This window comes from Catharus ustulatus, chromosome 1, assembly GCF_009819885.2.
Source record: "Catharus ustulatus isolate bCatUst1 chromosome 1, bCatUst1.pri.v2, whole genome shotgun sequence".
Lineage (NCBI taxonomy): Eukaryota > Metazoa > Chordata > Aves > Passeriformes > Turdidae > Catharus > Catharus ustulatus.
In genome coordinates this window covers 156,283,461-156,298,207 of record NC_046221.1, presented here as the reverse complement: position 1 = coordinate 156,298,207, position 14,747 = coordinate 156,283,461, and the positions used below count along the sequence as shown (strand labels likewise).

The window sequence follows — 14,747 nt, the reverse complement described above, 5'->3', positions numbered from 1 at the left end:
GAACACATCTCAGCTTGTATTTTTGATGAATATAGGATTGTATTTCTGAATGAATATTCTGGTTAAAATAATTTGAAATTTGTCACAGCAAGTGGCACACATAAAGTATGCAGTGTGTTCTGCATGTCGGTCAGATGAAAGGCAGTGTAATTGCTAATTGATAGTGTATTTAAATATCATGCCTGCATACTTATCTTGACTTAAAGCCTGAAATATGTAACATGCTGATAATGCACACACCTATCATGAAACAAAGTACAAATCCAGAGTCAAACACACTGACCTTACACGCGTTGCAAGCTGCATGTGCTCACAGCTGACAAGTGTTTGAAGCAAAGCATTTACACATAAAACATTTATGCACACATTGTGCACTGAGGCATTGAAATTTGCAGCCCTCCATATGTTATACATACTACATGTATGATTTCTATGCCAAGTATTTTGGGAAAAGAAAAAGCAATTACCCATATGTTCTCTAAACAATGGGAACGTGCTGTAAGTTGTGGTACTGGAGAGGCAGCTTGATCCTCAGGGAATATTTAAGTGCCATGGGATGTGGAAGAACACTAGAGATGGAAGGGAACAGGCAAACGTTGGTGGCACAAGCTGGGTTTGTTTAAATGTGTGCATAGAAAAGGCAGCATTTAAATTCACAGAACCAAACAGGATAGACTAAAAGAGAACATCCTGAGTTAGAAGGGACCACCAAGGACCATTGAGCCCAACTCCTGAACCTGCACAGCACAATCATTAAGAGTCCCACTGTGTGTCTGAAAGAATTGTCTAAAATCTTCTTGAACTCTGTCAGGCTTGGTGCTGTGACCACTTCCCTGGGGAGCCAGTTCCAGAGCCCCACCACCCTCTGGGTGAAGAGTCTTTTCCTGATATCCAACCTAAACCTTCCCTGACACAGCTCCAGGCCATCCCCTTGTCACTGGTCACCAGAGAGAAGAGATTGATGCTGCTCCTTGTGAGGAAGCTGCAGGCCACAATGAGGTCTCCTCTCAGTATCCTCCAGGCTGAACAGAGCAGATATCCTCAGCTACATCTCGTGTGGCTCTCCCTCCACACCCTTCACCACCCTCATGGCTCTTCTTTGGCACTTTCTAATGGCTTAGTCTTTATATTGTGGCACCCAAAGCTGCCCCCAACACCCAAGGTGAGGCTGCTCCAGTGCAGAGCAGTGCAGGACAATCCCGTCACCTGGCTGGCCATGCTGTCCCTGACATCCCGGGACACTCTTGGCTGCCAGGGTACTCACTTTCAACTTGCCATCGAGGAGGACCCCACATTCCCTCCCTCCCTGCAGAGGAGGGAAGGAAAGGACTGGCTCCATGAAGGGCTGGCTCCATGAAGGGCTGGCTCCATGACTGACTGTCTTCATGAAGGACTCACTCCATGAAGGACAGACTCACTCCACGAAGGGCTGGCTCCATGAAGGGCTGGCTCCATGAAAGACTGGTTCCATGAAGGACTCACTCCATGAAGGACAGACTCACTCCATGACTGACTAACTCCATGAAGGACTGTCTCCATGAAGGACTGTCTCCATGTAGAGCTACCTCCATGAAGGGCTGGCTCCATGAAGGACTGGCTCCATGAAGGACTGGCTCCATGAAGGATTGACTCACTCCATGAAGGACTGTCTCCATGAAGGACTGACTCCATGAAGGGCTGACTCCATGAAGGGCTGACTCCGTGAAGGACTGACTCCGTGAAGGACTGACTCCATGACTGATTGTCTCCATGAAGGGCTGGCTCCATGAAGGACTGACTCATTTCATGAAGAACTAACTCCATGAAGGACTGACTCCAAGAAGGGCTGGCTCCGTGAAGGACTGACTCCATCAAGGACTGGCTCACTCCATGAAAGACTGGCTCCATGAAGGACTCATTCCATGAAGGACTGACTCCATGACTGACTGAGTGCTCACACTTCACATCTTGCACTCCCTGGACACACGTGCTCACAGGGACACCAAGCTGCCCCTGGCATTCAAACCCTACAGCCGACAGCAGCTCTGCTCCAGGGTTTGCTAAAAAAAAAAAAATCACCCCCAAGAGCCTTGTTCTGTACTAACAATCCTGCTTGTGCACTGGGCTGCTGTGGGGGTTAAAAAAGGAACATACATACACATACACATATATATGCACACACACACATATACATGCACACACACATATATATACACATACATATACATATATATAATCTAAATATGTATAATATCAATATTATACATTTATTATCGGGTCTGTGCCCTGTGGGTGACTCCGGGGGGGCGGGGCCAGGCCGCCCCTGGCGCGCGCTCATTGGCCGCGAGGGGCGCGCGGCCCCGCCCCCTGCCGCCGGTGGCGCATGCGCGCACGCGGGGTTGGAGGGCGGGGCGGGAGAGGGCGGGGATTGGTTGCCATGGCGGTGACGTCAGAGGGTGCCGGGGACGGGCGGCGGAGACACGGAAAGGTCAAACTGGAGGCGAGGGCAGCGAGCGCGGCGGGGCCGCGGCGGCGGCAGCGGGGCACGGCCGGGCACGGCCCCGCCGGGAGGCTCCGCGGGACCCGCCGGCCGGGCGAGGCAGCCCCTCGGTCCTCGCCGCCTCCCCGCACAGGTACGGGAGGAGCGGCGCTCCGGGGCCGAGCTTGGGGCGGGGGACAGGCGGCGAGGAGGGGGCCGGGGCTGGGTCGGGGAGCGCCTTGTTGGAGGAGCCCGGCGTGTGGGGTCGCGGCCGGCTGTCCGTCCGTGCCCGGCGGTGGGGCAGCTGGCAGAGGGCTCCCTGCGCTGTGCGGGTCGGGCGGGAGCCCCGCACCCTCCCGGTGCTCCCCCCGTGCCGGGGCTCCTTTCTCCCGGAGCCCCCAGGGCTGTGACCCCGGCACTCTGACCCCCATGACCCGCCAACAGAAGTTGGGTTTTTATGTAGGGTTTTTTTTGTTTTATTTTTTTCACTGTGGACCTTAGGGAGCGCTCCCCCCCGCCCCGGCCCCCAGCTTTGCATAACTTGTCTCCCAGGGACTGTCCCGTCCTCCCTGCACTTTGCCCTTGCCCGGTGGTCTGCGGCGTGAGGGAGTAAAACTATTCAAGGACTGGGTTTTGTTTCTCTAGGGAAAGAGCTGGGTCACAAACGAGGCAGGCTACCTAATGATATATATATGTATATTCCTTTTTTCCCCCACAGCAGCTCAGTGCACAAGCAGGATTCTGTGACAGTACAGAACAAGGCCCTTGGGTGTGATTTTTTATTTTTTTTTTAGCAAACCCTGGAGCAGAGCTGCTATTAGCATGTAGAGTTTGAATGCCACAGGCAGTCTGTTGTCTCTTCCTGCTGAAAGAATAATTTAGAGGAGCAGCAATGACTCATTAATAGAAAGTATTAGTTGCAAGAAGGCAAAACCAGGTGAAGTTTCTTACTTTACCACAGACTTACTCTGTGACCTTGGATCAGCCTTTCTGCACCAGCCAGTCCTCTGTTTGCTTTTGAATCGGGAATAGCGGTGCTTTCCAAAAACGTCCCGTGGATAAACATACTAATGACTGTGAAATGCTTATCTGCTGTGCTAATAATGGGTAGATGGCAATGGTGTTTCTATTATGGAAGTAGAAAGACTCTAGCCAGGTTGTGACCTGTGGTAGCCACACTTTGATGGAAATATGAACTTGCTTAAAAAGACATTAAATAACCTGTGATACTGCATGATTTGCACTGTGGTCATCTTGCATGCACTTCATATTTTGATGTAGTGCGTGCTTTCAAAGCGCTGCTATTCATACTTTATGGATGGGTTTTTTTCCCATCTGTTTGCCTGTAACAAACTTGTGTGGTGTCCTCTTCCACTGCTAAGGAAACCTCTGAATTTCTAAGGTAGCAGATTATCCCTGATAGTTGACATCTCTGAACTACATGGTATTTTGGCAAGAAAATGCTAGAGGGAGTGACGATAAGCAATCTTAGATTTAGGAACAGTATTTTTCCCCTCACCTTATAGGATGCTCTCTGTGGAAAATTGGAGTACTTCCAGTATTTCACAGGCAAAAACCTAAATCCAGGAGTTCTGAAGCTGAAGGAGTTGACTGTCATGGTTCACACACTGCTCTGAAGTGCAGCCACTGCAATAACAAATGGAAGCAGCCAAGCACAGAACTGGGAGTTACTGCTGCAAATCCTGACCTGAGTGAAATAAGTTTTCTCTCTTTACAGTTTTGCTTAATACTGACTTGTGCAGCTAGATTACTCATCCTTTCTTCTAATTTTTTTTTAGTATGTTGTAGAAGGATAAACCAGGAAGAAGCATTGTTTGCCTCATACCTTGGGGATTTTTTGAAAGTAATTTGATACATAGTTTCTCACCTACTCAATTTAACATGAAACTTCCATAATCAGATTAACATCAAATAGGAAAGCTTTTGTGTTGAGGAGGAGGTAAGCACAACTTAGTTTGGTTTGTTTCTGGGTTTTTTTGGTTTTTTTTTTAAATGAACCTGGAAGCTGCTCTGGTAGAATGGCAATTCATTGTTAATTCTTAATATGTAGGTGCCCTGGAAAAATCAAATACCTGGTTTCATAGCTACCCTTAGGCATCTTTAATTTATGCAAGCAGGGCTCACTGAGTAACTACTGTAAGTCTCATTGACCTTAGTAGGTTTGCAGAGGTCATGTTTTAAAATGGGTAAGTTGTGCTTGAACTGTTTTCTCAGTAAGTATTAGGAGCAAGTGTTTGTGTACACAATTACATGCTTTTTCCAGTTCTCCATTACATTTTCTGTTTTTCTTTAAATTCTTGCTCATCTTAAAGAAAGCTCTCATTAGGAAGAAACACAGGTTTTTGGAAACAAGTTCCTTTTCAAGATCTGGCTGTAGCAGAGCAGGCTGCAAGGTTTTACAAACAGCCAGAAAGGCCAGTGTTGGGTTCAGAGGAACTTGGCCGGCACAAGCCGAACGTACACGAGTGACATCAGCATTTTTCTGAGCCATTTATGCTGTTCACTTGTGCTGGTTCCCAGCAGTGCCTTGTGTCTTATGTAAGCTCACACTGTACATCCTGTCCTGCTGTTCTCATGCATGATAATTCACTGGCGTTATCTTACGGGAGGGGTTGGGAGCTGCTGCCTGTCTCAAATGTCTGCATGCAAGTTTCCTATGAGCCAGGAGCGTAACAGTGTCCTAGGAGACATCTGAGGAATAACTTGGAGTGACACACAGCTTGTCCCCTGCTCCTTTTGGTAATAGAGCTGTAACCACTGTGAAGTCATGTGGCAGGAGTTTTACTGGACTGAAGCCTTGATCTCTATCCTACATAGATGGACCACTCCATGGCTTACGATAAAACATTGATGGCTGGTGATAAAACAACCATAAAACCCAAAGGACTTAAGTGTCGACAGAAGCCTCGATAAGACTGGAAAATAAAGGCTTTTATTACACTGTCACTGCACACTTCTTGTTACAAGGTCTTTGGGAGGAATTGTATCTTCAGATACTGATCCTTCAAACTTGTCCTTGCAGTTGGCATTTACTCATGCGTAATGCAAGTACTGCCACTTGATGGGTGAAATTGAAACAAACCCTCCATTATAAGCACTAAAGCCAAACATTTCTTCTGTTTTTCTTGCTTGCTAAATCTAGCTGAAACTTGCTGGCATAAAATCGTGCAGTAAAGCAATGAGCATAATCTAATTCTAAGTAAACGGAGCACCTTCTTTGAACAGTGTCTAATGTTTCATACTTTCAGTCTCTTTTGTTAGTGCTGCAGCAGTGTGAGGGAGCCAAATTCCTGATTACCTGTCTTGGTGGTTGTCCTTGTCTGACTCCATGGCTTGTTTGGAGCAGTTGGAAACTTTCCTTCTGAGCACTGATCTGGCACAGCTGTGTACAAGACTGTGAGATTTACAGCTCTGCAGGGGAACCACCTACAGAGGGGAGAAGGGTTGACCTGGAGGAGAAGTGCGCCTGGAGAGGAATGCTGATGTTCCCTGTGGCAGTAATGGGAATCTTTCCTGTGATTTTCCAGAGTGATCTGTTCCATACTGCACAAAAGTTTCTCGTTGTAGTGCAGAAACAAGAGGAGTGCAAGACTTGACAGGGGGACTGGTTATCTAAAAAGGAACAGGTGCAGTCCTCAGACGCTGAAAAGCTGAACAGATTCCTTTAAGTAAGCTTTTCTTGTAAGTTTAAGGATGTTAATTGGCAAAACATCTAAGAGAAACTTGAATTTTTATTTTTGAGAAGGAAATTGAGTTATCACTAACTTTTATTGACCAGAGATAGGGATGCATGAACTTTTCCTGGGGCTTTTGTTATTTATGGAGGATATGCAAATCTGTTTTATAAACCATATACAGTGGAATAGGCAGCAATGAAGTTGTATTTCAGAGACTTGTAGCAGCTGTAAAAATAAATATTGTAAAAAAAAAACCCCAAAACAAGCAAACTCCTCCAAAAAACCCCAAGCTACAAAAGTATCTTCATGTAGCACATTCAGGATTCTGTTAATTTTTATTGTGTGACAGATACTTATGTGAATATAAAGATCCACATGTATGTTGTCATGAATCAGTAGTGTTTTTGGTAGATGTGGGCAAATAAAATGCAGTCTGGATGCTTAAATCTGCTAAAATATTTATAAGAAGGCTGGCTCTTGGAAAAAGTTTCCCACAGGATGCAGTGGGTGTCAGGTCTAAAGGTCAGCAGCAGAGAGAGTAGAGAAAGCTCTTTTGCGTTTATCTTTCTCCAAATTTTTCAAACAAGCCTTGTGTAAAGAAGCAGCAAATCTTCCTTTCTTTCTTCCTAAATTTCGAAGTGCTAACAGGCATTTGCAGGTTTGTTCATACTGGAGCTGTTTGTTGAAGACTTTTTTTTTCTTTGAGAGGGACAAAAAACCCAAAACCCTCAGTGCAGTTAATACGTTTATGAGCTCTTCGCACGGAAGTTCCTGGTGTAAATCATAAAAGCCAGATGGAGTTTTAAGTGACTGTCATGTACAACTTGGGGAATGAACATTCCTGATACTAATAAAAGGGCCAGATTGGAGCTACATAATTAATCCCAGCATCCTTTTCAGTGCATGATAAGATTTGGCTACAACAGCCATGGAGTTAATAGAGACAACTGTCAAGTCCTATGAAGCAGTGGATTGCTTGCCTAAAATAAAAATACCTGTGTGCTTACTCTGGTATGTATCTTCTGGTGCTCAAATTGCAGTTTAAATGGGGGAAAAAGAGTGTGAGTAGTCTTGAATTTATTTCCCATCTTACATATTTATGTAAATACGTTTATACATGTATTTAATATGTAAAATTTATCTGCATGCATATGATAGGTACATAAATGTTTTTAAAACAAAAGGTAAGTATATAGGGCTTTTTTGAGTGTTACATGGCAAAATCTTCTCTAAATTGGAGTTGATTTGAAATGTAATGCCTGGGGAGCACCAGGAAACAATCTTATAATTAAGTTTATTCCCTCTGTGTAGCAATGTCCTGAAGGAAGTGTGCAGAAAAGTGCTAAAAAAAAGGCTCATGAGATGCCACAAAGTCTATGTCAGAGACAGACAGGAGGAGGAGTGGGCAGATGGCAGTCAGTACAAAACACGTGAATAATCAGATTGAGAACGAGCTGAATAGACTGCCAGTATGCTGGTTGCATGCTGCTGCATTTTGGGTTTGGTGAATGTGCTAGGGATTTTTTTTCTGTTGTGATCAGTGTTCCATACTCCAGAGAAGTAAGAATCTTCAAGCTAGAAACATATGAGGGTGAAGGCATGCCCACCATAGTCAAGGGAACTGCTGGGATGAGGGAAAGGTCAGTGCTTTCAGAACTATCAGGACTGGAAAACATTAAAAAAATCTGTTCACTTATAGAACAGTTGATACAGACCTACCTTTGACATGCATGACATGGAATAATACTAAAATGATCCAAAATCTTTGTGCCACTACCTGTGTGAGGATAGATTTATTTTTTTTCTGAAAAGTTCTGGAAGGTAGTAAGATTCATTTGTCATAAATTGTTTACATAAATTATTTTATCTAATTTATTGGAAAACTCTTTGGGTAGCTGGCCAGACTGTTCATTGCCTGGCTCAGTTGGTCTTTTCCAGCTTGTTGGTTGGATGCACTGTTGGAGTGTGCAGTGGAAACAAGAGCAGGAGGGATGGCTGCACTGGTGAATGATTGATCCTGTAACCCCTTGTGCAATGCTAAGGATTATAGAAAAAAAACAAATCCAGAAATAGAACAAGAAAAGCCCTCCTGCCCTACTGATTCTTGCATGAAAAAGGTTATAACATCAATTTATAGTAATAATAAGGTATACATATGGATGAGAGTGTGTTGAGATCCAGTTGATCAATAGTAACTTGTTTATATTGGTATCCAAGTTCCTGCTCTTTTCTCTTTCAGCAAGTTCCATAGGTTAAAACAGTAGTGAACTGGTCTAACTGGAGAATTCCCTACTTCCCAAGGAAGAGGCATTGCTTTGTCTGAGCTGGCATTTGAATGGAAGGATCTCAACACACTTTTCAGTTTAAAATTTATTTAGTACAGATAATTTTGCATGCTAGCAGCTTGCTCCTTGTACACTGTCTTAGCATGCCTCAGTCTGAACAAGAGCAGTAAAGAGTTTAACAGCCCAAGAAGGTAGAGCAAATGTGGTCTGTATTTCTGCAGAAGTGAAGGTTAGAAAGATAAAGGGAAAATGATTAAAATATTCACAAGAAGTGCCCTAGATAAGATTGTTTCATGTCTGAGGGCATGATGAATCCTGTGGGAATGAGGAAGTTTAATTGTGATGTTTCACATTCAATCAACATGTTAGATACTAAAGTGGTATTAATGAAATTTGTTAGAGCATGGGCATTTTGTGTAAAGAATATAGAAATAAAGTAAGATAGTCCAAGCCAAATCCTTTGCTGTATCCAAGCTATGCAGAGAATGAACGTTGGAGGCTTAACGTGAGTATAATAAATCAAACTGCCAGCTGAGCCTCAGAGGGCTTTATTCATGCACTTCATTGTTCTCTGCAGATACAGCAGGGTTCAGCCAAATGCAGGGTTGTCATTCTGCAGATGTTCAGAGTGTTTCACAGCGTTCTGAAGAATGAGCTGGTGTCTGTCTGTTGTCCACACTGCTCAGTTCCCTGCTCAGAGTGGCCATGCTCTGACTTTCATGGGCCCTTTTACATGCAGCAATCACAGTGTGAGTTTGCAGTTTTGGGTGAGTGGGGAACTACGTTGTGTGCTATTGATAACTCCCAGAAAAGGCTCAGATTTGTAGCTTCTGGAAAGTGCTTTTTGGCAACAAAACATGCCCTGCTGACCCTCTGCAGCTTGGCAGAAAATGTTCCTCAGTGCATGAGCTTCCAAGACGCCTCTCTCAGGGTACTTCTCGGGTCTGCTGGCACAGAGCAGTTTTATTAACCTGCACCAAACTGTCTCCTTTCCCTATAGCCTCAGTACCAGGCTAACAAAATAGTAAAACAGGAGGCAAACTTACTTAGTAAGATTGAAATGGGAAACAAAAGGATAAAAGCAGAACAGACAGAAAGTTATGTTCTGGTTTAACACATAGGGACGCATCTGGTTGTTCTTAGCTAGAATTCTAAAGCAGGTCTCTGCTGTTGGGCCTGACAAATCAGTAGTAGTCTCTCATTAGTGTTAGCTTTAAGTATTCAAAGTTAAAATTGCTGAGTTTTCTAACACATCTTCCTTTCTTTTACCTCATCCTCACTAGACTCTGGCTGGAGGTGGGCACCTTTGTGTTGAAAGAGTTGCTTTTTCATTCTGTCTGTATTCATGTTGCTGGCTGGCTGGTCCATATTTGATATGCATCAGTATTTTAATGAACATGCTTGCAACATGCTCATATGATTAGTGTAGTGTGTTTTGTTAACTCTATGTTTTCTGAGAGTGTCTTGAGCATTTTATAGAGACCTCGTGTGATATATTTTTAACCCTGCTGATAAATTTTAGCTAAATGATCTGATTATATGCAAATCATGCTTGTAAATAAACATTCTTTCTCATCTTCTTCCTAGTCTGCTTCTTAGGGAGTTTTGCTTATCTTAAATTATTGTTCAGTAAACTTACCCAGTAAAACTTTAACTTAAAAGCAGTCAATATTTCACTCACTTGCAGAAGGATAAGTAAACACATTTTTTCCTATCAAATTAGGTTAAGATAAGAAATACTACAGCTAACTAATTTTTAATATTAGTTTGACAGGTGTATACTTTATCCCAGTACAACAAAGGCCGTGTTCAGGAATGTTTTTCTTGGTGGTGGTTCTGTGAGCATAACCCTTGCATCTCCCTGTAGGTCAAGGACAAATTTCACACAGCCCTTTGCAGTGGGACAGCTAAGCTGTCTGCTGACAGGATCAGGTACTTTCAGGTCACTGGAACATTGGGAATGTTCTCGTATCAGGGCAGACAGTTTTTCTGCAACCCGCCCCTCATCTGTTCTGAATATATCAAGGGAGTATTTCAAGGAAATGAAGGTGAAGGTGATTTCTAGGGCTTTATGAAGATTGGTGTGCATATCTCTAGCTTAACAGAACATGCAGTGTTCAGACTTGACTCAACTGTGATACAAGACAGATTCTTTAACAAGGAAATCTGTGATATTTTCTTACACTACTCCTCTGTACATTTTGACTTCCTTTATTTTTTTGATTATTTTAACTTTAAAAAAGAGTTGCCACATCCGATCCAATGCTTTTGATATTGTTAATTACAAAATGAACATAGTAGTTGATATCCTCAGATATAATGTGATTAGGCATGATTGTTTGGTCTTGCATTCTTCATTTGATTTCAGCTTGCATGACTGCTTTGAGTTCAGAAAACTAATTAAAATTTTATTATGAGTTTTTTGCTTTGAATATGGTGACTGAATGACTTGCCTTGATAAACACACTAGTTAGATCAGGGTCTGCTAACTGATGTTTCAGTTAAGAGTCAAGTTATGCCAAATATTAACTAGGAGCAGTAAAATCTCATCAAAGTGTAATGAATCTGTGTACTTAAACATTCCTTGGTTCTGACAAACTGATGGAAGCTGTGATTCTGTATGTTAATGTGAAGTTGCATATTTATTACAAGATCAGAGAGAAGTTTGGTGTGCTTGTTGCTTTTTCTTACACAACACAAGCCTCAGTGTGAAGTTCTTTCTTGTAGTTAATGATACCTGACTTATTGCTTATATAGAAATTAGGATTACAAGACCTTTATTTGCACAGGTTTTGAATTGCTGTAATGTGTAATACTACTTTTAAATTTCTCCTGGGAGTGTCAGACATCCCAGTAAAACCAAACCTCTGCTGCAGTTTTCAAAGGCTGTTAATGATTTTATTTTTGGGGGGGGTGGGGGGGGGGGGGATGGTGCAGGAGCAGGGGTAATGTTTTATGAATTTGCCTGCTTTAAATGAGAAGTTTTCTGCCAGTTTAGTGGTACACTGCAAATCTATTTCTTAATAGTTTAGACAGTTTATAATCAGCTGGTAGCTTGAGCTCTGTGACTGTTTGCTTCAGTCATTTATTCCCCTCTGTAGAATCAAGTTATTTTAGCTGTCTGGTTATTCTTTGCACAGATGGGACTTGCAGATCGTTGAAGACTGAAATACTGTGGTGTGCAGGCTATTGATAACTCTGTGGTGTTTCCTGTCTTTCAAGCTACTGGTTTAAGTTGTAAAATATAATTAGCTTGAGGTGTTTTACTTTTAAGTAATACTTTAGCTAAATTGGTGTTTGCAAGATTAAATATGAGATTTTACTTGTGTACAGAGCTTGACAGATTTTGCCAACTATGATACTCTGCTTCCTACATTTAAGTGGAGCCTAAGGCAGCTGACTGGCTTTGTGCAAGAATGGTGAATTTTGGTGCTTTATTGTATACAAATGACTGGAAGCCTGTGTTTGCAGTATTTCCTTAAGTGTGCTGCTTGTGGGTCCCATTGTACAAGTTAACTTTTAGCAATTTTTACAAAACCTACTTGTTCTAGAGATGCTACTGCTGATGTTTTTTACTCTAGCACCACTTATATTTGAATGCTTCTCATTTGAAAAAAATTGCAAACTGCACATGAAATCGATTTTTTTTAAATGGAATTGATTGCTCAGAGGAATTTTTTGATGTTTTTACAGCATTTCTGTTGAGCTAATACAGTCTCCATTGAACCCTGCTTGAGATGCTACAGTTACAGAATCACAGAATGGTTTGTGTTGGAATGGACCATCTTGGTCTAACCCCCTGCCATGGGAGGGACACTTTCAACTTGCTCAAAGCCCCATCCAGCCTGGCCTTGAACCTTCTGACTGAAAATTTGCAGTTGGTCACTCAGATAAAGAGTAGGAACAGTAGGTGTCTCTAAAAATTGCTTCCAGTAACTTGTCCTGCACCTGCAGGTAAACACGCCTCAAAAGAGGCTGTGGGAGATGACTAATTACAGAGTTTAGTCACTGCCCAAACACCTTGGGAATTTTCTTCAGTTGCCTATCCTACTTTGTTTGACTTTTAAAAAGCAGTTGAAGAAAATGGTAACTGTTGTGGAAAGCTGAGTGAACTTTTTAACTATTTCAAAAGGTGAAGTAAGTCTTAAGGACTGCAGCATCCTTTCACCTCAGTCCTCTTTCAGAGAACATCATCTGCTTCATGAATTGAGTATGGGGGGATTCCTATGAAGAGCCATATGTTTGCTTATTTTGCTGTTTTTGTAAGCATTTTTCATAGGCAAATATGCTGAAATGAGGTGGGAAGCTTTAATTTTTTTGGCTGATTTGTTATTGTTGATGCCTGGCTTTAATGAGCTTTTATTTCAGGCTCGTATACAAAATAAAATCTTTAGTGCAGAAACTTCAGATTTAATGTCAGTTTTGTGTGGAAGCTCTACTCTTGGGCTTAACTTGCATCACTTGTGCTAATTCTGCAGAGCTGTACCCTTGACCTAATGAAGTGAGTGATACTAATGTGTCAGCAGCACGTGTGTCATTTCCAATCAGTGAAGGAGGATAGAACCACATCCTTTGGTAGAGGTTTTCACTGGTATTTTTTGGGAATATTAATATTCAGAAAGGTGTTATACCAACAAAGTCTTTAGGGAAATTTTTGCCTGAGGTGCTTTAAGATGCTTCTGACTACCCAGAAAGGTTTTTGTTTATTTTTGTGTTCTTTTGGTTTGCCTTGGCCTCCCCATGGGCCGGCTGCTTCAGGACGAACCTGCACTGTACCAAGTACTGGCAAGTGGAACATTGGGAACAGAAAACAAACTTGGGACTCCTTCCAGCATTTAGGAAAAGTGATTGCTGTGGAATTGCTCAGCTGATTTCCATGGAGGTGGAGTCTGCTGACTGTGTTTGGCACAGAAGCCTGTGGGAAGAGCTCCATGTTAATGTGCAGTGTTAACAAAAGAGGCTGAAGGACAGTGTTCAGACTTGCAGTGGGGGTGAGCTTCGATGCAGACAGTGAAAAGCAACTTGGTGTTCCTCTGGTGATTTTTTTACTTTTTTTTTATTTTTTCCAAATACAAGGTTCCTCTTGGAAGGCAGGGAAGTATTGAAGCTGCATATAAATGGTTGCAAAGTTAATATTGCCTTTAAGGAAGTGTGGTTTTGCCAAATCCATTTTTTGTTGTTAACTCTTTCTCTGAGATCTACATCTTAGTCACATTACTGTTCCCCACTCAAAATGTTGATACAAATGTGTTAAGTATTTCTTCTTTTTAGGGAGCTGTGGGAGGGGAAGGTTCTGTTGTGGTTAAACAATTCACCTATCTTGGTTTATCACTGTATTGCCACCAAAACAGGCAGTCCTGGACTATGCAGTGCCTTACTGTCAGTGCTGATGATTGAACTGCTCTTCAGTGATTGAGATTATCTACCTGCTGTTGCAGAAAACTCATCTTTCTTTCTCTATTTTTTTCTTACAGGATTATTTTGCAGCTAATATAGTGGTTGTCCAAGTAACTTGCATCATGAAATAAAAAAATATTCCTGGAACATTAGAGGAAGTAGGGATCCCTCAGCTGGAAGACAGAGAACATGACCACCCTTCTGTCACAGTGCTTTTGCCACGTTCAATTTAAACCATCCTGAAAGTGTACCAGTAGTCAGACTGTGGTGTGAGTATTCTTTTCATGGTTTTGGAACAGTCATTGTGCAACAGCCTCCCTCATTAAGATAATTGTAAAGCAATATTAAGTTGCATTGAATGATGTTCTTGTTGCGCAGTTGTTTTCTGTTTGAGGTGCGACACAGAATTCAGCTGCATGTAGTTATGTTCTTGTGTTACTCTGTATTTTGCAGAGCTGATAACAATTGCTTCAAGATTAACTTGAGAACAACTGTGTGTTGTTATCCCCAGAATGCCTGTCACTGTAGGCTGGGTACTGGCATTCTTTGCTGCTGATTCTGCTGAACATGAAAGTTTTGGAAGAATCAGAATTGAAGCATGTGCTTCTGGGTTCACTGATGGGTTTGCTTTATGGATATTTAGACCTTAGGCAGAATTAGAGCCTGTTCTGTAGTGAGATACCCTGGGGTACATGTAGTTTAAATATTGTCTTCAGCACAAGCTGGTTTCACAGAGCTCCTCTTGTTGCAGTACACTACCCACTAATGTGGGCAGAGGGTTGGGATTTGTTTTTTGGAGGACTGCTTTAGTTAACCAAAAGGTGTGAAAAGCATCAGTCAACGCAAGGAAGAGAGTTCATTTTAGCTACTGATCTTGATAAAATTGAGTGGCTCTCATTGTTATTTTGA

General features: G+C 42.4%; 1 protein-coding gene across 1 annotated transcript in view; it reads left to right on the top strand.

Moving 5' to 3' along the window:
• The first annotated feature begins 2,552 nt into the window (after positions 1-2,552).
• Positions 2,553-14,747, top strand: part of LOC117003159 (zinc finger protein ZFAT-like) — a 113,538-nt gene continuing 101,343 nt past the window's right edge. Inside the window, exons 1-2 of the mRNA XM_033072833.1 lie at positions 2,553-2,612; positions 13,916-14,107. The gene's annotated coding sequence lies outside the window, so the exon portion shown is untranslated. The remainder of the gene's footprint in view (positions 2,613-13,915; positions 14,108-14,747) is intronic.